Genomic DNA, 22,897 nt, shown 5'->3' with positions numbered 1-22,897 from the left:
GAGCTAAATTCAAACATGAAGAACAGAGCTACAGGGCTGAGGAAACAGAGATTAAAGAAACTCTCAGTTAGAAGCTCTGAATCAATTCAATCACTGATTGGATTGAGATGATCTGTTCTACAATCTATCTGCCTAAGGAAGGTATCAGCTGGAGCCTTCTTTTATATACAAAGTCTGTCATATAATAAAACACTATTAGACATGTAAAGGAGGAAAAGGTGACCGATGACAAAGACAAAATACTAATAATAGAAGCAAACCCTTCCTTTCATTGAGAAGGTTTTAAATTGCAGATGCAATTTGAGTTATTGAATTACCTGGTTTCTTCTTGTATCAATTTTGGAGAACTGGGCCTTGTTAGAAATTTATTCCTTTCATCTAATTTTTCAAAGTTATAAAGTCTCATAATATCCTTTTGAGATCTTTTAATATCTAAAAGATTTATAATAATGGTAACCACAGGTAAAGCACCAAAAAGTTCAGTTCGCAGCTGATCCAAGCTGTGGTAAGATGAGATGTTTTCTTTTTTTTCCTGTTCACTCTCATAACAAGTTTATTATGGTCATTCAGTTCAGTTCAGTTCAGTTCAGTCACTCAGTTGTGTCCAACTCTTTGCGACCCCATGAATCGCAGCACACCAGGCCTCCCTGTCAATTACTATCTCCCGGAGTTCACTCAAACTCATGTCCATCCAGTTGGTGATGCCATCCAGCCATCTCATCCTCTGTCGTCCCCATCTTCTCCTGCCCCCAATCCCTCCCAGCATCAGGGTCTTTTCCAATGAGTCAACTCTTCACATGAGATAGCCAAAGTATTGGAGTTTCAGCTTCAGCATCAGTCCCTCCAATGAACACCCAGGACTGATCTCCTTTAGGATGGACTGGTTGGATCTCCTTGCAGTCCAAGGGACTCTCAAGAGTCTTCTCCAACACCACAGTTCAAAAGCATCAATTCTTCGGCGCTCAGCTTTCTTCACAGTCCAACTCTCACATCCATACATGACCACTGGAAAAACCATAGCTTTGACTAGACGGACCTTTGTTGGCAAAGTAATATCTCTGCTTTTCAATATGCTATCTAGGTTGGTCATAACTTTCCTTCCAAGGAGTAAGCGTTTTTTAATTTCATGGCTGCAATCACCATCTGCAGTGATTTTCAAGCCCCCAAAAATAAAGACACTGTTTCCATTGTTTCCCCATCTATCTGCCATGAAGTGATGGGACCAGATGCCATGATCTTCCTTTTCTGAATGTTGAGCTTTAAGCCAACTTTTTCACTCTCCTCATTTTTCAAAGAACTATCTTTTAGCTGGGGCTTCCCAGGTGGCATTAGTGGTAAAGAACCAGCCTGCCAATGCAGGAGACATAAGAGAGGCAGGTTCTATCATTGGGTCAGGAAGATTCCCTGGAGGAGGTCATGGCAACCCACTCCAGTATTGTTGCCTGGAGAATCCCAAGGACAGAGGATCCTGGTGGGTCACAGTCCATAGGGTTGCAAAGAGTCGGACACAGCTGAAGGGACTTATCACACAGCACACATCTTTTAGCTGTGTTGATTCTTTCCATCAAATCTATGTTTTTATTGCATGAATTTCTGCTTTTATCTTTATTTTATCCTTCTTTCATTTTCTTTGGGTTTTATTTCTGCTATTTTTCTTTCTTTTTTTTTTGTTTCCAGGTGCTAAAACTTTTAATTCTTACAAAATATCATAGAAATGAACCCAAACCAAACAGATATGTACATGAATGTATGTACAAAATTTTACTTCTGAAAAGAAAACTTAAAATAGGCAGTTAAAAAAAAAAAGATTTAAAACCAGTACTATGAAATTGATTTTTGTAAAGTAATTTTAATTTACTGATTGTAGTTGGTTTTCTAGGCTTATTTATATATTTTATTCTGGTAAGATGCATAAAAGAGTTTTTTATTTTAGAATATCTTTGGTTTCATTTTATTTCATCAAATAGTCCTGAATTTTTTTCCCTTTGCAAATCTTTCAACATGAGGACACAGCATCTAAGTTACAAATCAACTTTTGTCTTGTTCCTATTGAGTTACAGGTGACAAAGGCAATGGGATTTACCCTCTTTCAGGATCAGACATTCAAAGAATTCTCAGTCTGTCAGTTAACTTGACAGACGTGAGCTTGTGCTTTGAGGGGTGAGCAAGATAAATTGAAACACTGGGAATTTGCTGTCTTGAGTATCATACTCATTATGTCCTTTAGTTAACTGTATCATGTAGAACATCAGACTTGTCCAGCCATCTGAAAGGAGATTCAGCAATGGACCACAGGGAAAGAATGAAACAAGCCATGGGAAAAAACAAAAACAAAAACATTCACCTCTGGATAAGGCCTTGCTGTTATAGAAAGGAACTTTGTTTCTCTCCCCAGGCGGAACTGATACAGTAACAGTGTCATTCTTGTGGACAAAATTAATTTTTCCGTAAATAGGCTGGCTGAGATAAATTGTCAAAGTACAATTTGTATTACAAAGACCTTCTAAATTATTGATTTGCTTTGTATCTATGAGTTCTTGTTTCTTCTAGTAATTTAATAAACCTTTCAAAAGTCTTTACATTATTACCTAGATCAAGATATGTTTCTCACGCTTCTCAGTACTGCTTCATTATTTCCTCGTGATCTCCAAAACTAGCATGTTCAGCCTGTATCTTTTGTCTTAATCTATTCATTTCTTTGTCTAAACTTTTTTTTTTCAGATTTCAGCCTATGTTTTCCTATGATTTAGATTTTCCAAAAAGAACAAAATTATACAGAATAAAAATTCAGGTGTCAGAAAGACTCAAAAGGCTGTTTTTCATTTTGTTCAAGTCTTGTTTCCAGGCATTGTGTCATAGAGTTGTTGGCATTGTTGTTTTCCAAATGTCCGATGTGTGCTATGCTGACAACTACTTTTCTCTGGGTTTGATCACTTTTGTAGAAGACCATTTTAGTTCTTACCACATCAGTAACAAATGCTTCAACATCATCAGCTCCAATTTGAAGATCTTGTTGCATTGTGTCAAAAGAAATTTCTTTATTTTCCACTGCCATTCCCATAAAATAAGCAGTCTCATTTTTGCCATATTCTGTTCATGTAGTAGGCCAACTGAATCAATGAAGTCTGTATCATTCTGATGAAATGACATATGATGCTAATTTAGCACTCACAAAAAATGGTTAAAAGATCATGCATGAGCTCACCTTTCAAAAATTTGACTGGTTTTAAAGTAAGAAGATGATCAGAAAGGAATGCATTTGGATCTTAAATGCTTGCACAATATACCTGTGGGCATCAACTCGAGCCTGGGAAGCACTGTCCTCCATGTAACTGCCTAACAATTCCACCATAACTTTTGATGCGGCATCACTTTTCTTACAAGCCACAAGTGCCTCGTGATGTAGTCTTAAAAGAGTGTGTTTTGTGTTTTTCTTTTAAGTGGTGAGGTTCCAGTCAGAAATCCATTTTCTAACTTGATCCAGCTCAGTTGGAATATACTGGATGGCCCCGCAAGAGGCTGCAACTATAGTGAGGCTGTATATCTTACAGGAGTATTCTTATCCATCCCATGGAAAAGATTGCTTAGCAACTGTAGTCTCAGAGATGGACGTTCACCTTCCTGAAATCTGACCAGTTTCTCACACAGGCTTTGAATCAGAGCTTCCTGCTTATCTGGTTCCAGGATCAACAGGGGGATACTGCGCTGTTCATCACAATTTCAAGGACTTTATCATCTTCCTTCAGACATACATCACTGGCTTCAATAATTTGAGCTAAATCTACATGAAGTCCACCTTCAGAGTTCTCTTATGAAATTTCAGCTCCTTTAGATTTCAAATAAGTGCGAAGCTCAGCAACCTGATCTTCCTCACTGACGTCGCAACGCAGGAATGCTCATGGCGAAGGCCCGCGCACTGTGGACATTCCGCTGGCTAACCACGATGACAGCTAAACTTTTTTTCTTCTATTTTCTCTGGGCAGATTTATCTTCTTTTTCTCCTCTAGTTCTTTTTCTTTCCTATCTAGTTTTCATTTATTTTTATTAAAAGTATCCAGAGGACTTCCCTGGTGGTCCAGTGGTTGACTTTGTTTTCCAGTGCAGGGGATGTGGGGTCAATCCCTGGCCAGGAGCTAAAAATCTCAGATACCCAGAGGCCAAAAAACCAAAATGTAAAACAGAAGCAATATTGTAACAAATTCAATAAGGACTTTCAAAATAACCCACATTGAAAAAATCCTTTCAGTTCAGTTCAGTTCAGTCACTCAGTCGTGTCCGACTCTTTTCGACCCCATGAATCGCAGCATGCCAGGCCTCCCTGTCCATCACCAATTCCCGGAGTTCACTCAGACTCACATCCATTGAGTCAGTGATGCCATCCAGCCATCTCATCCTCTGTTGTCCCCTTCTCCTCCTGCCCCCAATCCCTCCCAACATCAGAGTCTTTTCCAATGAGTCAGCTCTTCACATGAGGTGGCCAAAGTACTGGAGTTTCAGCTTTAGCATCATTCCTTCCAAAGAAATCCCAGGGCTGATCTCCTTCAGAATGGACTGGCTGGATCTCCTTGCAGTCCAAGGGACTCTCTAGAGTCTTCTCCAACACCAGAGTTCAAAAGCATCAATTCTTCGGTGCTCAGCCTTCTTCACAGTCCAACTCTGACATCCATACATGACCACAGGAAAAACCATAGCCTTGACTAGACGGATCTTTGTTGGCAAAGTAATGTCTCTGCTTTTGAATATGCTATCTAGGTTGGTCATAACTTTCCTTCCAAGGAGTAAGCGTCTTTTCATTTCCTGGCTGCAGTCACCATCTGCAGTGACTTTGGAGCCCAGAAAAATAAAGTCTGACACTGTTTCCACTGTTTCTCCATCTATTTCCCATGAAGTGATGGGACCAGATGCCATGATCTTCGTTTTCTGAATGTTGAGCTTTAAGCCAACTTTTTCACTCTCCACTTTCACTTTCATCAAGAGGCTTTTTAGTTCCTCTTCACTTTCTGCCACAAGGGTGGTGTTATCTGCATATCTGAGGTTATTGACATTTCTCCCGGCAATCTTGATTCCAGCTTGTGTTTCTTCCAGTCCAGCATTTCTTATGATGTACTCTGCATATAAGTTAAATAAGCAGGGTGACAATGTACAGCCTTGACGTACTCCTTTTCCTATTTGGAACTAGTCTGTTGTTCCATGTCCAGTTCTAACTGTTGCTTCCTGACCTGCATACAGATTTCTCAAGAGGCAGGTCAGGTGTTCTGGTATTCCCATCTCTTTCAGAATTTCCCACAGTTGATTGTGATCCACACAGTCAAAGGCTTTGGCATAGTCAATAAAGCTGAAATAGGTGTTTTTCCGGAACTCTCTTGCTTTTTCCATGATCCAGCAGATGTTGGCAATTTGATCTCTGGTTCCTCTGCCTTTTCTAAAACCAGCTTGAACATCAGGAAGTTCACTGTTAACATATTGCTGAAGCCTGGCTTGGAGAATTTTGAGCTTTACTTTACTAGCATGTGAGATGACTGCAATTGTGCGGTAGTTTGAGCATTCTTTGGCATTGCCTTTCTTTGGGATTGGAATGAAAGCTGACCTTTTCCAGTCCTGTAGCCACTGCTGAGTTTTCCAAATTTGCTGGCATATTGAGTGCAGCACTTTCACAGCATCATCTTTCAGGATTTGAAGTAACTCAACTGGAATTCCATCACCTCCACTAGCTTTGTTCGTAGTGATGCTTTCTGAGGCCCACTTGACTTCACATTCCAGAATGTCTGACTCTAGATGAGTGATCACACTATCATGATTATCTGGGTCGTGAAGATCTTTTTTGTACAGTTCTGTGTATTCTTGCCACCTCTTCTTAATATCTTCTGCTTCTGTTAGGTCCATACCGTTTCTGTCCTTTATCAAGCCCATCTTTGCATGAAATGTTCCCTTGGTATTTCTAATTTTCTTGAAGAGATCTCTAGTCTTTCCCATCCTGTTGTTTTCCTCTATTTCTTTGCATTGATTGCTGAGGAAGGCTTTCTTATCTCTTCTTGCTATTCTTTGGAACTCTGCATTCAGATGCTTATATCTTTCCTTTTCGCTCCTCTTCTTTTCACAGCTATTTGTAAGGCCTCCCCAGACAGCCATTTTGCTTTTTTGCATTTCTTTTCCATGGGGATGGTCTTGATCCCTGTCTCCTGTACAATGTCACGAACCTCCATCCATAGTTCATCAGCCACTCTATCTATCAGATCTAGGCCCTTAAATCTATTTCTCACTTCCACTGTATAATCATAAGGGGTTTGATTTAGGTCATACCTGAATGGTCTAGTGGTTTGCCCTACTTTCTTCAATTTAAGTCTGAATTTGGTAATAAGGAGTTCATGATCTGAGCCACAGTCAGCTCCTGGTCTTGTTTTTGCTGACTGTATAGAGCTTCTCCATCTTTGGCTGCAAAGAATAGAAAAAAAAAACTTTAAAAATATTTAAAGTATCCAAACATTCTTTTTGTTTTGCTTCACAATGCCATTTCTCTTGTTTTTGGTTAGCCACTTCAGAATCAGCAAGGTTTAATTCATCTTTAAGTGGATCTGCTACTGTTTAATTTTCAGTTTAATTACAACATACTTGTTTTCTGCTTCTTATTTCAGACTTTTAAGAGACTCCATGCTTTCTTTTGTTGTTCCATATTTTTCTCAACAATTTTCACTTTCATTTTATTTTCTTGAACTTCATCTTCCAAGGTTTCAACATCTACAGACTAGGATTCTTTTATATTCTCAAGTTCCTACATTTTAGAAAGAGTTTTTCTTAATTTCATCCTAACGCTTTACAATCTAGTTGGCAACTTCTAAGAAAACTTTCATTGTGTTTAATATACTCTTCAGGAATAGACAAGTGTTGCTGAAAATTTGTTATCGGGGCTTATGTATTTTCAACCTTCTTCTCTAAGTCAGTTTAAATAAACCCACATTTCTGCTTAGAAACTCAAGTCTTATTTTCAGGTAAATAATAACATCCCACAAAGACTTGATCACCATCAGCAATAAAAGCTACAATTTTCGGGTAGCTTTGGGACTGCATTACTGCACAAGCTACACAATTATTTTTGATTAGTAGCACTGTCTCTATATCTCTCATGTCAGTTAGACTATTTGTAACAACTGCATTTTCTATTTCTATAGCTGTCAGAACTGTTGGAAACTGGATGATAAGCAGCTCTATCTAACACCATACATCTTATTCCCAAACTCAGAAACTATTGTCTGTGGCTGTGAGGTCCCTAGTGAATAAAACCTTTTCATCCGTGCCTGAAGCATTCTTTCCTCAGCATGATTATGGCAACAATAGGCTTGCAGAAGTCCTTTAAGCAAGATTCAATAGCTAGAGCAAGCTCAGTGTCCCAAGGATGAATGAAAGAGCCTGAAGAGCCTACAGGTTTATAGGTAAAATGTTCACATCAATAAGCATCATCTCTGGCTTCAAGAAGGGTCAGAACATGAGGGCCAAATCCTTTTAGTCAACCGTTATTACTTTCTTTCAGTTGCCTCTGATTATATAGTTCAGTATATACTTCACATCTCATTCTTCTCCCTAAATTCTGGTATGTTTCCTTTGGCTTGCTGAAACTGTTCAATCTCTTGGTTGACTGAACTTCTTTGAACCTATAAGGCCTTTACACTCTTTTCTTATATATATATAATTTTTATTCAAATATAGTTGATTTAAAATGCTGTATGAGCTTCTATATCCACTTTTTTTTAAGATTCTTTTCCCATATAAGTCATGTTGGGGTTTTGAGAAGAATTCCCTGTGTTGTTCAGTAGGTCCTTGTTAGTTATCTATTTTATATATAGCAGTGTATATATGTCGATCTTGATCTCCCAGTTTATCCTTCCTCTGTTTACCCCCAGTAACCATAAATATGTTTTCTACATCTATGACTCTATTTCTGTTTGGTAAATGAGTTCACTTGTACCATTTTTCTAGATTCCTCATCTAAGCAATGTCATACGATATTTGTCTTTGTCTGATTTACTTGACTCAGTATGACTAGGTTACACTCTTTTTTTAACCAAGGTAATTTTTTTGCCTTTCAGCTTAAGTTCCAAAGATTGATTGTACCTTTTTTTTCAGTTCTTCAATTCTTTTGAAAAGCTGCTCATCATCTTTCTTTAATGTTCTATATGGATTTGGATTTTTTTTAGGGAATGATTGTATAAAACTTCAGTTTCATTATAGGCTCTTTTCTTAGGAGTAACATCTATCTGCTTTCAATACCATACATTCTGGTGTTCATGCATTTGTCTCTTCACTAATATTTTCTGTTTTATCTTGAATATCCTTGTATTTTTTTTCTCTGCTTCATTAAGTTTGACCTGCTGTTCTTCATTTTGCTGTCAAGTCTAGCAGCAGGATCTTCTCTAATTTTTATATTATCTCTCATAGCAGTCCATTGTTTTTCTGTTTAATTGACCACTGCCCAAACCATTTCATGTTTCAAGAGTTTTAAATTAGCCTTCAATGTACTTAAACTAGCAGTACTTTGAAAATATTCTTCTTTAAATACTGGTGGTTTAGCTCAAAAAATTACTCTTCCTTGATCTATCTACTCCTTGTTCTTTCTTTTGTTTCCATAATGTATGAATAACCTTCCTTCATCTGCTCAAGTTGGGTTGCTCTCATGGAGAATTTATATTTGTTTCCCTCAATTTAGGCAGCTATAACTGGTTGCTTATCTCTTGTGTTAAACTGAAACAAGATTATCCACCTGTATGTTGAAATGATCAAGAACTACAATCAGTTCTTTCCTAGTAGAAGCCATGGTTCGTGTTTCACTTTTTAGTTTGTAAGACTGACTTTCTTTTCTGTCCATGCTGCCAGGATGTCGCACAGCTAGAGTCGCCAAACACATTTGGCATCACCTCCACTGTTTCTTAATGTTATTGAGATAGCTGCTGAGTTCCATTGTTGCCAACAATAAAGTTGATATTAGAACCAAATTTAAAAGGTCTAAGTATCAAACGACACTTGAAGTTTCTTAGCTGAATACTCTCAATTATCCTAATTTCTGCTGCAGAGTAGAAGTGTCATTAGTGAGAGAAACTGTACATTCATCTTCCTCACTTTATGTAAATCCCCCAACTCTTGTCTCAGTCTTTTAGCATTTTTAAGAGTGAAGAAATTTTCTTCCTCTCTCTAGGCCATCAAGTCTCAGACAAGTTAGAGTGTCCTCAAGGAACCGATAGGAGGGACTGTTGTGGTGCAACCAGACATGAAGGCCACCCTGAGGATGTCTGGGCCTTTCCTGGCCTCCTCCGCCCACGAGCAACCACGTGCCTGCTACACGGCGCTCTGCACCTGCCTCTGCTGTTTTTCTAATCTCATGAGAAATTTTTAGACCATAAGTTTCTCCATCTTCCTTCTTTCCTAATATGTGCATTTTATATGCTGTAAATATCCCTCTCAACATGGCTTTTGCTGCACCTCACAACTTGTGACAGGTGGTATTTTCAGTGTTACTCTGTTTAAAATATTTTCTAGCACCCTTATGATTTTTTGCTTGAACAATGGACGATTTAGAGATGTGTTTCTTAATTTACAAGTGTGTGAATTTTCTACTGATAATTTTATTTCTAGCTTACTTCCACTGTGGTCAGAGAATATGCTCAGTATTATTTCACTTTGAAATTTGTTGAGACTTGCGTTGTGGTCCAGCATTTGGTCAGTTCTGCCTTAATTTTCCATGTAGACTTGAAAAGTTCTATTTTCCCCTGGAATTTGCCTATTCATTCCTGGTTCTTTCTTGTGGCTTGTTTATCTTAGTGGGTGATTTCCTTTAGTTTCTTTTTTGAAATATTAAACTGTGAAGTATAACATGCATTGTGGAAAAAAAGCATAATTCAAAAAATAACCACAAAACAACCACATAACCCATCCTCCAGGTCAAGAAATAGAATATTATCAGCACTCGAGGAGCCCACATGTGTGTGCCTTTCTGATCACAGTTCTATCTATCCCCCAGGATATAACCATCATCCAATGACTTCTAGTAATTTCCTTGCTTTTCTTTATAAATGTACTACCTTACTACCTCTGTGTGCATTTTTAAACATAAGGACTTACTTTTGCCTCTTTTTAAACTTAAAGTATATAATCACATTGAATGTACTGTTTTGTATCCTGCTTTTTTTTTTAACTCAACATTAGGTATGTAAGATTTGTTTATGTATCTCCAACTTATTCCTTTTGCCTGCATTTTAGTTGATATGTATTACTGTATAATATTCAGTTGTACCAAAATTTTATTTATCCTTTCTGCTGTTGGTGGCTTTTGGGTTACTTCCAGTTTGGGCCAATTAATAACAATACTCCTGTGAACATTCTTATACATATATTCAGATGCACATCTGCATGTGTTTCTCTAAGGTATAGATCTTGAATTTAAATTGTTGGGCCGGGATTACAAATATGTTCAACTTTATTGGACGCCACATGATATTTTCAGGAAGATGATACTAATTTACATCTCACCAACATTGTTTGGATGTTCCTATTGTCCAAGTTTTCTCCCCAACACTTAATATTGTCAGACTTTTATTTTTCCAATCTGATAGGTGTGTAGCCCATTGTAGTTTTAATGTGTACTTCCCTAATTACTAAGGATCATGTTTATTGATCATTTGGATATCACCTTTTGTACCTGTTAAAGTCTTACCCATTTTTCTATTTGACTGTTTCTGCTATCAGTTTGTAATAGTAATGCTCACTAGGCTTTGCTGATTATACGTACTGCAAATACCTTCTCATGACCTTTCTTTTTTTATTCTAATAATATCTAACAATAACTGAAAATACAGTCTTTTGAGGAACAAAAGTTCTTAATCTTAATGTGGTTAAATTTATCAATCTTTATTTTGTACTTGCAATTGTTTGCATCATCTTTTATAAATTCTTTACTGTCTGGGGGCTGTGATATACTCTCCTCCATTCTTTTAAGAGCATTATAGTTCTGTCTTATTTAGGTTTTAATCCACCTGGAACTTATTTTTGGGTGGCCAAAGGACCCATCATTCTGGGGTCACTTCAGGGTCTTGGTTCAGTTCGTTCTTTTCAATCCTCTACTGGCCAAAGCCCCAGTATCCTGATAACAGTGTTACTACTATCATCATTTACCTCAGAACAACTCTAGTTTTATTTTGATTTTTGGAATGAGAGGGTCTTCAGAAACCTCCCCGATCTCTTGAGAGACCAACAATGCCTCAAAGAGTTGGGTCCTATCCAAGGTCTAGTTGTTCCTTAGCAGAAAGGGGGCCTCTGTGCACCTAATCAGTCATAACACCATTCGGAAGTCCTTAATAATATGTTTACATATTGTTCCAGATCCATACATATAAAGCATTTTCATTCTTTTAAAAGGCTGCATAAGGATCTATTATATGAAATTTATTTAACTGGTCCCCAAAGATGGGTCTTTAAATTCTATCCAATTATTTGTCATTACAATAGTGCAGTGTCATTTCACACCTGAGTATATCTGTATTATAACCTCCTAGAGATTGAATTACTAGATCATATGCCCTCCCCCAACTCCTAGCATAGAGTTTGTATCCATTTAAACTCCAGAACTATAGGAGCATGCCTATATTTTCACATTCTCACCAAATGCATTTATACTTATCTATCTGATAGTTGAAAATAATATCTCATAATTTCAATTTGTATCTTTTACTAAGGGTAAGACAATGCTTTTTATACATCTAAGAGAAATTTGTATTTCCTTTTCTTGGAACTATTATGATCTTGTGCTGTGCTGTGCTGTGCTGTCTTAGTTGCTCAGTTATGTCTGACTCTTTGTGACCCCATGGACTATAACCCACCAGGATCCTCTGTCCATGGGGATTCTCCAGGCAAACATACTGGAGTGGGTTGCCATGCCCTCCTTCAGGGAATCTTCCCGACTCAGGGATTGAATCCAGGTCTTCCTCATTGCAAGTGGATTCTTTACCATCTGAGCCATGCTCAGTTGTGTCCAACTCGTCACGACCCCATGGACTGCAGCCTACCAGGCTTCTCCATCCGTGGGATTTTCCAGGCAAGAGTACTGGAGTGGGGTGCCATTGCCTTCTCCTCTGAGCCACCAGAGAAGCCATATTCTGATCTTGGTCTTTGCCTTGTTTTCCAGGTGGTTTTTAAGAATCCCGAAGTTTGCAAGGTCTTCATGCTTTACTGCCATGTTTCTATTCAAAAGAATACTGTTTATAAGTAATTAAATGTTCACAGAATATTTGCTTTATAAACTTAAAGGAAATATACTACAAATTTTTGGACAAAATATAGATGCAGTGTTGCAATTTAGATATTTTACCAGACTCATTAAAAAGAAGATTTTATGGGGTTTGGAGAAAAACTAGAACTTTGTAAGTACACATGGAATATTAAGCTAAACTGGTTTTCAACTGTCCCATGTGTTATTCTTTACATATGAAAGACTGTCTTGTTTTTCTTTCTCTATCAAGAACCAAACTTTATTAAGATTTATTGCTGCCAAAATTTTAATCTACTCAATTAATTTGTGAATCATTTATTGCAAATTAATTTAAGTAAGTATGCAAGCCTGAAGTTCTTTAATATTAATAGACTAGATGTCATGGTACACGGCTAAAATGAGCAACAGGTTATATTATCTTATTTCCTCTGCACTTTAAACGAATAGCGCTTTCCAATGATATTTTTCTGATAGAAAATTAGCCCAGCTTCTTTAGGATTCATAAACTTTAAAACAGCTGAAACTTAAGAACATAAACACTAATCATTAACGTGCATGTGTACATATGCTCAGTCACATCCAGTTCTTTGCGACCCCATGGACTGTAGCCCGCCAGGCTCCTCTGTCTCTGGGATTTTCCAGGCAAGAATACTGGAATGGGTTGCCATTTCCTACTCCATAGGATCTTCCCAAACCCAGGGATCAAACCCATCTCTCTTCTGTCTCCTGTATTTGCAGGCAGATTCTTTACCACTGTGGCACCTGGGAAGGCTAATCATTAACTTAGTACACTGTTAATTGAAACTGAACTCTGTTCTTGTTTGAAAATTACAGTAGTAAATTCCTTTGGAAGCAAACAAGGGAAAATGATTTTTCACATCATCAGGGTTTCTAATTCAGGACACTAGCATATCAAATGCAGAATATTTTCAAAGTAAAACAAATCACGCTCTCACATTACTTCAAAGACTTTTAATGTCTTTGGGGATTAGATAATTTATGTATATTTGACCAGCCGAATATATTCTTATATTTTTTATGTTTGAGCCATTGACTAAATTATGTTTAATTAAACTGGACAAGTATTTGACTTTTATCCTATAGAATATATCCAAACTAAACCTATAGCCTTAACACTATGTTAGAAAATCTGATAGTTAAAGTTATTGACTTTGCAACGTATGTACTCTTTTAGCACTTGCCCTTGAAAACACTAACCAGACATTTTAAATATTTGGGCCACAGATGAATACCATTTTTAAAGATTAAGCTATTTTAGGATTGGAGGAATTACAAAGAATATCTGGTTTAAACCCCTGCTGCCACTGCTGCTGCTGCTAAGTTGCTTCATTCATGTCTGACTCTGTGCAACCCCATAGACGGCAGCCCACCAGGCTCCCCTGTCCCTGGGATTCTCCAGGCAAGAACACTGGAGGGGGTTGCCATTTCCTTCTCCAATGCATGAAGGTGAAAAGTGAAAGTGAAGTCGCTCAGTCCTGTTTTAAACCCCTACTTTATCCTAAATAAAAAGTTAGACAGGAAAATTGTGCCTTGCTCCCATGGATAAAAGCAGCTCAAACGCACAAAATATTCTGATTAAATCTGCTTCCAACACATCAATAGAATTATCATTCTGTTCTAAGTTTCACTTTTGATGTTATAAGGATGCCAGTGATGGAAACCATCCAAAGAAAATATCCCCTCAGTCTTTCAGATCAGATCAGATCAGATCAGTCACTCAGTCGTGTCCGACTCTTTGTGACCCCATGAATCGAAGCACTCCAGGCCTCCCTGTCCATCACCAACTCCCGGAGTTCACTGAGACTCACGTCCATTGAGTCAGTGATGCCATCCAGCCATCTCATCCTCTGTCATCCCCTTCTCCTCCTGCCCCCAATCCCTCCCAGCATCAGAGTCTTTTCCAATGAGTCAACTCTTCACATCAAGTGGCCAAAGTACTGGAATTTCAGCTTTAGCATCATTCCTTCCAAAGAAATCCCAGGGCTGATCTCCTTCAGAATGGACTGGTTGGATCTCCTTGCAGTCCAAGGGACTCTCAAGAGTCTTCTCCAACACCACAGTTCAAAAGCATCAATTCTTCTTCTTCACAGTCCAACTCTGACATCCATACATGACCACAGGAAAAACCATAGCCTTGACTAGACGGATCTTTGTTGGCAAAGTAATGTCTCTGCTTTTGAATATGCTATCTAGGTTGGTCATAACTTTCCTTCCAAGGAGTAAGCGTCTTTTAATTTCCTGGCTGCAGTCACCATCTGCAGTGATTTTGGAGCCCAGAAAAATAAAGTCTGACACTGTTTCCACTGTTTCCCCATCTATTTGGAGCTGGATTTTAGTGATAAGAAGAACATTCTGAACAACTAAAAATAGTCATTCTAGCACTTATAGAAAAGCATCACTTAAAAGACTTCCTCCTCAACTTTAAGTTTGATGGCAAATATCCTTGCCCCCCAAATCATACCACTCTAGAATCAATGTATAGTGTTCTAAGTTTAATCTTGGAAAACTATTTAAGGACCAAGTATATGGAGTTATTCTTCTCAGCTTTTTATTTTTATAATTTATTTATGTTTTGGTTGTACTGGGTCCTCTTTGCTGCACAGGCTCTTTGTCTAGCTGTGGTGAGTAGGACTACTCTCTAGCTGCAGTACACGGGCTTCTCACTGAAGTGGCTTCTCTTGTTGCAGGGCACAAGTGGGCACACAGCTTCAGTCGTTGCAGCACCTGGGCTCAGTAGTTGTAGCTTCCGGGCTCTAAAGCACAACCTCAATAGTTGTGGTGCATGGACTTAGCTGCTCCCCGCCATGTGGTTATCTTACCAAATCAGGGACTGAACCCACGTCTCCTGAATTGACAGATTCTTTACCACTGAGCCACCAGGTAAACCCTCTTCTCAGTTTTAATGTCCATGTCAAACTAGAGAGCTAAGACTGGACTTCCAGATCATTATATATTTCCATAAAACACTTTCCCATGAGTTTAGCCTGGGTGAATCATGCAAATTAAAAAAATCCCCTGTACCTAATTGTCCCCAAATAAAGACTATTCCCACAAAGATAGATATGGGGAGATGTGAGTCAATGCAAACATGAGAAACATGAAAAATAAATACTATAACTCATTTCATAGTTGGTAGGTACAATTGAAATATCTTTGCCAGAAATTGTTATTATAGTGAAGATAGCCAGCCAAATCAAAGTCCTCAAACCAATGGTTCTTATGACTCTCTACATAAGCAAGGAAAGCCTTTATAATGTCACTGAAGGGGAGGCAGGTTACTAGAATCTTGTTTTAGCACTTTAGACTTACATAATCATCTTGACCCAGCTCAAATAGAAATTTATCACCTAACAGATGGATTTGGAGGAGTTTCTAGAAGCTAAGTTTGTCATAGCTTGGAATACAGTTGGACCTGGAGTGGCCTAACCTGCAGTGGTCTGGGATGTGCTGATTTTATAGTTACTGGTTCCTAGAGTTAATCTGCCTTCCTAGCTGGGGAAGACACTGAGGGAATGGACCTAACTTATTATGGCCATGGATTAATGTCCAGCCAGCAGACAGATCATGGTATCCAAAAGCTATGGCCACAAACAATAGAAAGATCAAGTCAGCAACAGGAAGATACAACCTGGGGTAACTTAAAATTCATGAATATAGTTGTACAGATCATGTGCTGCACAAACCTAGATGATGCCATTTATGTCAATGGTATGTCCCAGCAGGTGAATCAAACACAGATGGTGGGAATGCAGGAATAATAGGTAAATGGTTGTCCAAATAGGTATATGGAGTAAGTGGGAGCAAGCAAAGTCTACCAATAGTTAAGAATTCAGAGACAGGACTCCAGTCTAAGAAGACAGACCATAAAGGAAATATTCATGTCTCTAACAGAAAAGAGAGTCGTAAAGGTTTTGTCACCTTGGAGTGCTATCAAAGGGTGATCCAGCAAGTGAGTCTGACCACCTCCTTTTGAATTTCATCTCCTCTAGATTCTTGCTACTGCCATACACACTGTGGCCCAGGGGTCCAACGCTTTGCCATAAAGTTCTGGTGCAAGCAAGTGTGGACAAAAATACCTTTCTTTGAGTCTTCCTAGTAGAGTAGAAACAAGCTAGAACTTTTCCAAAAAAGATTTCACTAAATAAAACACATGAACAAAAAAGAAATATTTAGGGAATGTACTATCTCCTCCCAGATTTCTAGGAATTTATCCAAAAAAAATAGTTATGAATGAGCATCAATTAGGGTTTGATCAGAGAAGCAGAACCACTTATGAGTGATAGAGAGAGAGATCTGTGTAGAGATTAGGCCTTCCACAGTTGTGGGAGCTGGTTGTGCAGTTTGTGTAAGACTGTGGCTCTTCATCCGGTGCCAGGCCTGCAGTCAGCAGGGCAGCAGCTAGAAAGAGAAGACGCACATGAAATGGGAGACAGTGAGGAACATGCAGGATGAGCCAACACTGAAAGAGCAGAAGCAGAACTTGCGTTTGCCTCTCACAACTTCCAAACATCCTACCTCAGTGATGAGGAAGACGTCTAGAAGATCTAGAGCATGTTTCCACAGGGCGCATGTGTACCTGGGTCGATACACGGAGAAGTTGAAAGAGGAGATCTGGTGGGAGCTGGATCGGTTAGGCCCAGGTACTGTCCCATGAAGAACTGACTGGAGTTGCCACAGGCTGCTGGGCCCTTCTAACAAGATGAACTATCAGAGCCAGGACGATATGCTTGAGCTGTGACAGTGTCTGACCCTACACCAGTCTTCCAGGTATACGTATGACTTGCTGCTTCCTTTCTACCATCTAAATCTCATGCAAAAAAAAAAAAAAAAAATTTGTTTTATGGCTCTGATTAACTCAAAACCATGCAGGGAAAGGGGTCCTGGGAAATGTAAGAGCAGCTTGCTGCTGCTGCTAAGTCGCTTCATTCATGTCCGACTCTGTGTGGCCCCATAGATGGCAACCCACTAGGCTCCACCGTCCCTGGGATTCTCCAGGCAAGAACACTGGAGTCGGTTGCCATTTCCTTCTCCAGTGCATGAAAGTGAAAAGTGAAAGTGAAGTCCTTCAGTCATATCGGACTCTTAGCGACCCCATGGACTGCAGCCTGCTGGGCTCCTCCATCCATGGGATTTTCCAGGCAAGAGTACTGGAGTGGGTTACTTGACACAATACAAAAGTCACCAGGGAATGTGTGCCAAAATTAAACAGAGATGTTCACTGCAGTGTTATTTACGATAAACAATAGAATATGACCTAACTGTCCAACAATACAGAAATTGTTAAACATTATGGTATACCAATATGTTGTTGTTTAGTTGCTAAGTCATATCTGACTTTTTTGTGAGCCTATAGACTGTAGCCCACCCGGTTCCTTTGTCCATGGGATTTTCCAGGCAGGAATACTGGATAGGGTTGCCATTCCCCTGTCCAGGGGATTTTCCCAACCAGGGATTGAACTGGCATCCCCTGCATTAGCAGGTGTATTCTTAACCACTGAGCCACCAGGAAAGCCCAACTCCTTACCCCTTAGAACACAATTATTACAAAAAATGTAAAGGAATATTTATGTCCATAAACCTATGTTCACCACACAATTATTATCATATCTGGTTTTATAAATACAAAGTTTTGACTGAAACTCTATGGTAGGCTGACTAACAACCTCCCACAAATGTTCACATCCCAACACTCAGAACCTATGAATATGTTACCTTACCTTACATGCAAAGGAGAATTGAGGTTGCCAATAGACAGGGAGACCTGGCATGCTGCAGTCCATGGGGTCGCAAAGAGTCGGACATGACTGAGCAACTGAATTGAACTGAACTGAACTGAATAGAGTTAAGGTTGATAACAAAGCTACCTTAAAACTGGGAGCTTATGCTCAATTATCCAGATAGGAGATTTAAGGGTACTTAAAAGCAGAAGAGGGAAGCAGAAGAAGAGGGTCAGAGAAAGACATGTGGTGGTGGGAGAAAAGCACAGAGAGACGTACGACTTTGCTTGCTTTGAAGATGGAGGAGGGCGCCATAACCAAGGAATCTGAGGAGCGGGTAGAAGCTAGAAATGGCAGGAAGGGTGTAGGGAAAGAGCAAAGTAGCCAAGACGGCTCTCTTGCCCCCACGGCCTCTTGCTCTCGCCCCATGTTTTGTAGATACATGGTTATGCATCAGCTGAAATCATGTATAGCACCATCCATGTGCAATGACCTATGTAAGCATCACCTGAAAAGCTCTTGTAGTCGAGTCCAGTCGCATTGAGTGGTGTGGAGTCACAGCTGTGTCCACTGGGTCAACACTAGAGAAGACAGCATGTCTGCTGCCGCTGCCTTGCTGCTGTGCCAGCCGGGAGAGGATAAACATGTTGGTAGTTCCTATGGCTCCTCGCATCTTCTTCCAGTTTTCTAGCTTGCACCTTGCCTACCCTGGGTTCCGCAAACAACAAGACAGAGGGAATCCTCCCCTAAAATCTCCAGAAAGAAATGTGACCCTTTAATTTTAGGCCAGCAAGACCAATATCAGCCTTCTATCCCACAGAATAGCAATATAATAAATTTGTGTTGGTTAAGCTGCTAAGAGTGTGGTGATTCTTTGCAGCAGCTGTGGGAAATGAATACCAGCTCCATAAAATAGTAAATGTGAAAAATCCGAAGTGTGGTACCAGAGATATCAAAGTATGTGACCCAGGACATGTTATATAGCTCAAAAACCCACAAGGAAGCTGTCCAAAGACTGTGGAAGTGAAGAGAGACCATTTTATGAGGAAGCTTTCTTTGGACAAAGCTGGGCAAAACTTGCTCTCTCCTTTTCCAAGGAGAGGCAGAAGGAAACTGTCCTTTCACTTCAAGGCTAGTTAGAAGGGCTTAAAGAGCTTGATGTATGTCTTCTTGAGTTTAGGGCCACAAAGGACTAAGTCTAACTGTGGCTCAGGAAACTTAAACAGCAAGAGAGATGAGTCAGTGACCAGCTTTGGTTTCAGAGGATGAAGAACTGCTGTTGCAATGGAACCGGTCTGTCGTCCCAGACTTTTTCCTCCAAAATAAACAAATATTACTTGTGCAATTTAAACATTAAAACTGTGGAAAGGACGCAAGAAAAAAAAAAGTCACCCAGGTTTATATAATAATGATCCTACCTGTCTTACGACTTGGGTTCACAAGCCTTGTTCCAATCCCATTATGTAGCTTACTAGGGGCATGACCCTGCATTGGAGAAGGAAATGGCAACCCACTCCAGTGTTCTTGCCTGGAGAATCCCAGGGATGGGGGAGCCTGGTGGGCTGCCGTCTATGCGGTTGCACAGAGTCGGACATGACTGAAGCGACTTAGCAGCAGGGGCATGACCCAGACTCCTCATTCTCTAGCTTCTGCTCTGTGCCCACATGGAGGGTGCTGTCCTGTGCCCTGCCAGAGGGCAGATGGACGCCAACACAGTCTCTTTAATTATGACATTGTCTGCTTGGGACAGCCTTGCAGCTCTAACTCAGGGCTTCGATCCTGAGGTATTTGGCAGGAACATGGAGATTAACATATTTCACTCTTTAGAAGAAACCTGTATTTCCCCAATCTCCATCATGAACTAGAAGCTTTAATAAAGCTTTAATAAAGCTTTAATAAAGCATTGGTCTTTTTTTTTTTTTTTCCTTTTCGGTTCACTGATGTAGTCCTAAGGTCTTGGCACAATAATATACTCTTAGAACATTGAACAATCTTTTTTTTCCTGTATAGCAAATGTCTTAGTCTTTTATAGGCAACACAGAAATCTCTTATTTTTAAATTCTAGACAAGGACATCTGTGATTCCTCTCTCAACCTTCCTCTTTATCTCTTCCCCTAGGAGAAGTTGCTGACTGGTTAGACAGATACCCGGATAATGACTAGGCTGAGATTTCTAGGAATAGAGGCTTCAGATGTTAAAATCTCAGTAAAATATCAGTTTTTGAGGAAATGATCCTTCCTCAAGTATCTTCCTTTTACATTTTCACCCTGTGGCTCCATCCCCCTGCTGCTATAAGCAGGCACTGGATCTACCTTTCCTCAGATCTGAACTGATTTCAGGTCCAGGATTCAAGTTTAGTACTTGGAGAGGACTGTGAGTTCGATGAGGGCAGAGATCTTGTCAGTTTTTGCCTAATTATATTCTCAGCACCTAACATAGTGTTTGGCATCTCTATTACAGATAGATAGATAGGGAGATAAATAGAGATAGGTAGATACAGATAGAGACATACAGAGAGAGAATCTCTAAATATTTCTATTGAAAGGTTGTTTTGATTGAATGAATGTGGAAACATAGCACTCAAAGCATACTTTGGCTAATTTAGGAAAAAAGAACCTTTCACATCATCTAGCTCAGCATACCAGATTTCTGCTTTGAATTGTCAGGTTATAATCAGCCCGTTGCAAAATGCCACTGTAGCTTCCGTGTGTTGGTCATTGTCCCGTGCATATATTTTCATCAAGAACATTAACATTTCTCTGGTGATTCTCTGGTGATAAACTAGGAACCCCAAATCTCACCCTGTTTTCCAACGTAAGTCAGTTTGTTTTTAAAGCCATAGTATTTATGAAATTAATTAACCATGAAATTAAGCTATGAAATTAAAAGACGCTTACTCCTTGGAAGGAAAGTTATGACCAACCTAGATGGCATATTAAAAAGCAGAGACATTACTTTGCCAACAAAGATCTGTCTAGTCAAAGCTATGGTTTTTCAGTAGTCATGTATGGATGTGAGAGTTGGACTATAAAGAAAGCTGAGCGCCAAAGAATTGATGCTTTTGAACTGTGGTGTTGGAGAAGACTCTTGAGAGTCCCTTGGACTGCAAGGAGAGCCAACCAGTCCATCCTAAAAGAAATCAGTCCTGAATATTCATTGGAAGGGCTGATGTTGAAGCTGAAACGCCAATACTTTGGCCATCATGATGTGAAGAACTGACTCATTGGAAAAGACCCTGATGCTGGGAAAGATTGAAGGTGGGAGGAGAAGGGGACAACAGAGGATGAGATGGTTGTATGGCATCACCAAATCAATGGCCATGATTTTGAGTAAACTCTGGTAGCTGGTGATGGATAGGGAGGCCTGGCATGCTGCTGTCCATGGGGTCGCAAAGAGTTGGACATGACTGAGAAACTGAACTGAACTGAACTGATAGTACTTATACAAGAATTATACAGAGGCTTCTTAGACGATGCCTATCGGGATAACTGCTAGCCTTCCAAAAATCTCACTGATTTGAGATACAGATCCTTGGAGAAACACAGATCCCTGTACCTGGCACTAGATGACCATCTGGGAAGGTCACAGCTGACCAGACTGTGGTCATTAGGTTGTGATTATTAGGTGTTAAACTCCTTGAAGTGGTGCTTTTCTCCTAAGGTAGCGCTTCTCAAACTTAAATTGCTTGCGAATCACCTGAGAAGCTTATTAAAATGAAGATTATGATTCAGGAAGATTGCATTGGAGCCTGAAGTTCTATACTTCTCACAAGCTGATCCAAGGACCACATTTTGAGTCGCAAGGACCTAGGACACTGGCCATCTCTTCTTTACATGTGCAGGAGGTGCTTTTGCCCCATGATAGTGGAGAAAAGGGCTTCCCAGGTGGTCCTAGGGGAAAAGAACCTGCCTGCCAATGCAGGAGACATGAGACGTGATCCCTGGGTGGGGGAAGATACCCTGGAGGAGGGCATGGCAACCCACTCCAGTATTCTTGTCTGGAGAATCCATGGACAGAGGAGCCTGGTGGGCTACAGTTATTAGTGTTGCAAAGAGTTGGACATGACTGAAGCAACTGAGCATGCAAGCAGAAGCAAACTATTACATACAGAATGGATAAACAACAAGATCCTATTATATATCACAGGAAACTAAATTCAATATTCTGTGATAAACCATAATGGAAGATTATGAATAAGAATGTATATGTGTGTGTGTGTGTATAACTGAACCACCACTGTACAGCAGAAAATAACACAATATTGTAAATCAACTATACTTCAATTTTTAAAGTCATTTTCATATAATTTTATCTTTATTAGGAGTTCTAATTCTATGTGTTCAAAATAAAGGGGGAAAACTGAAAAATAAAGCATTAGGTTTATACCAAATGACTTGAAGAGTCTTCCTTATAGTATTTATAGCTACTACTGGCCTTCTCAATCTACTTTTGAGTAACAGCTCAATTTTGTTGCCTAGAGCTCATTTCATGCAAAGGTTGTGTGTATGCCTGCATGCTCAGTCGCTCAGTCATGTCCTAGTCTTTGCGGCCCCATGGGCTATAGCCCACCAGGTACCTCTGTCTATGGAATTTTCTAGGCAAGAATACTGGAGTGTGTTGCCATGCCCTCCTCCAGGAGATCTTCCTGACCCAGGCATTGAACCTGCATCTTTTGCATCTCCTGCATTGGCAGCCGGATTCTTTACCACTAGTGCCACCTGGGAAGCCCCTTTAAATTACCTACTCCCAAATTCTAGGAGTTCCCAGGCAGTTTATCTCTCACCAAATACTTTAGCAGCAGCCTTGTGGGGGTACTGCAGTCTTCCACTAGGCTTATACTGATGCCTGGAGTCCGGATTGCACCAAACCTGCCCTCAGAACTGAGTTGTTCAGGTGGCTGCTAAGTGCC

General features: G+C 39.7%; 2 pseudogenes; both read right to left on the bottom strand.

Moving 5' to 3' along the window:
* Positions 1-2,079: 2,079 nt before the first annotated feature.
* LOC113902494 lies at positions 2,080-9,189 on the bottom strand (annotated as a pseudogene).
* On the bottom strand, positions 2,788-3,893 carry LOC113880542 (annotated as a pseudogene).
* Positions 9,190-22,897: the final 13,708 nt, after the last annotated feature.

This window comes from Bos indicus x Bos taurus, chromosome 2, assembly GCF_003369695.1.
Source record: "Bos indicus x Bos taurus breed Angus x Brahman F1 hybrid chromosome 2, Bos_hybrid_MaternalHap_v2.0, whole genome shotgun sequence".
NCBI lineage: Eukaryota > Metazoa > Chordata > Mammalia > Artiodactyla > Bovidae > Bos > Bos indicus x Bos taurus.
This window is presented reverse-complemented; position numbering and strand designations above follow the sequence as displayed.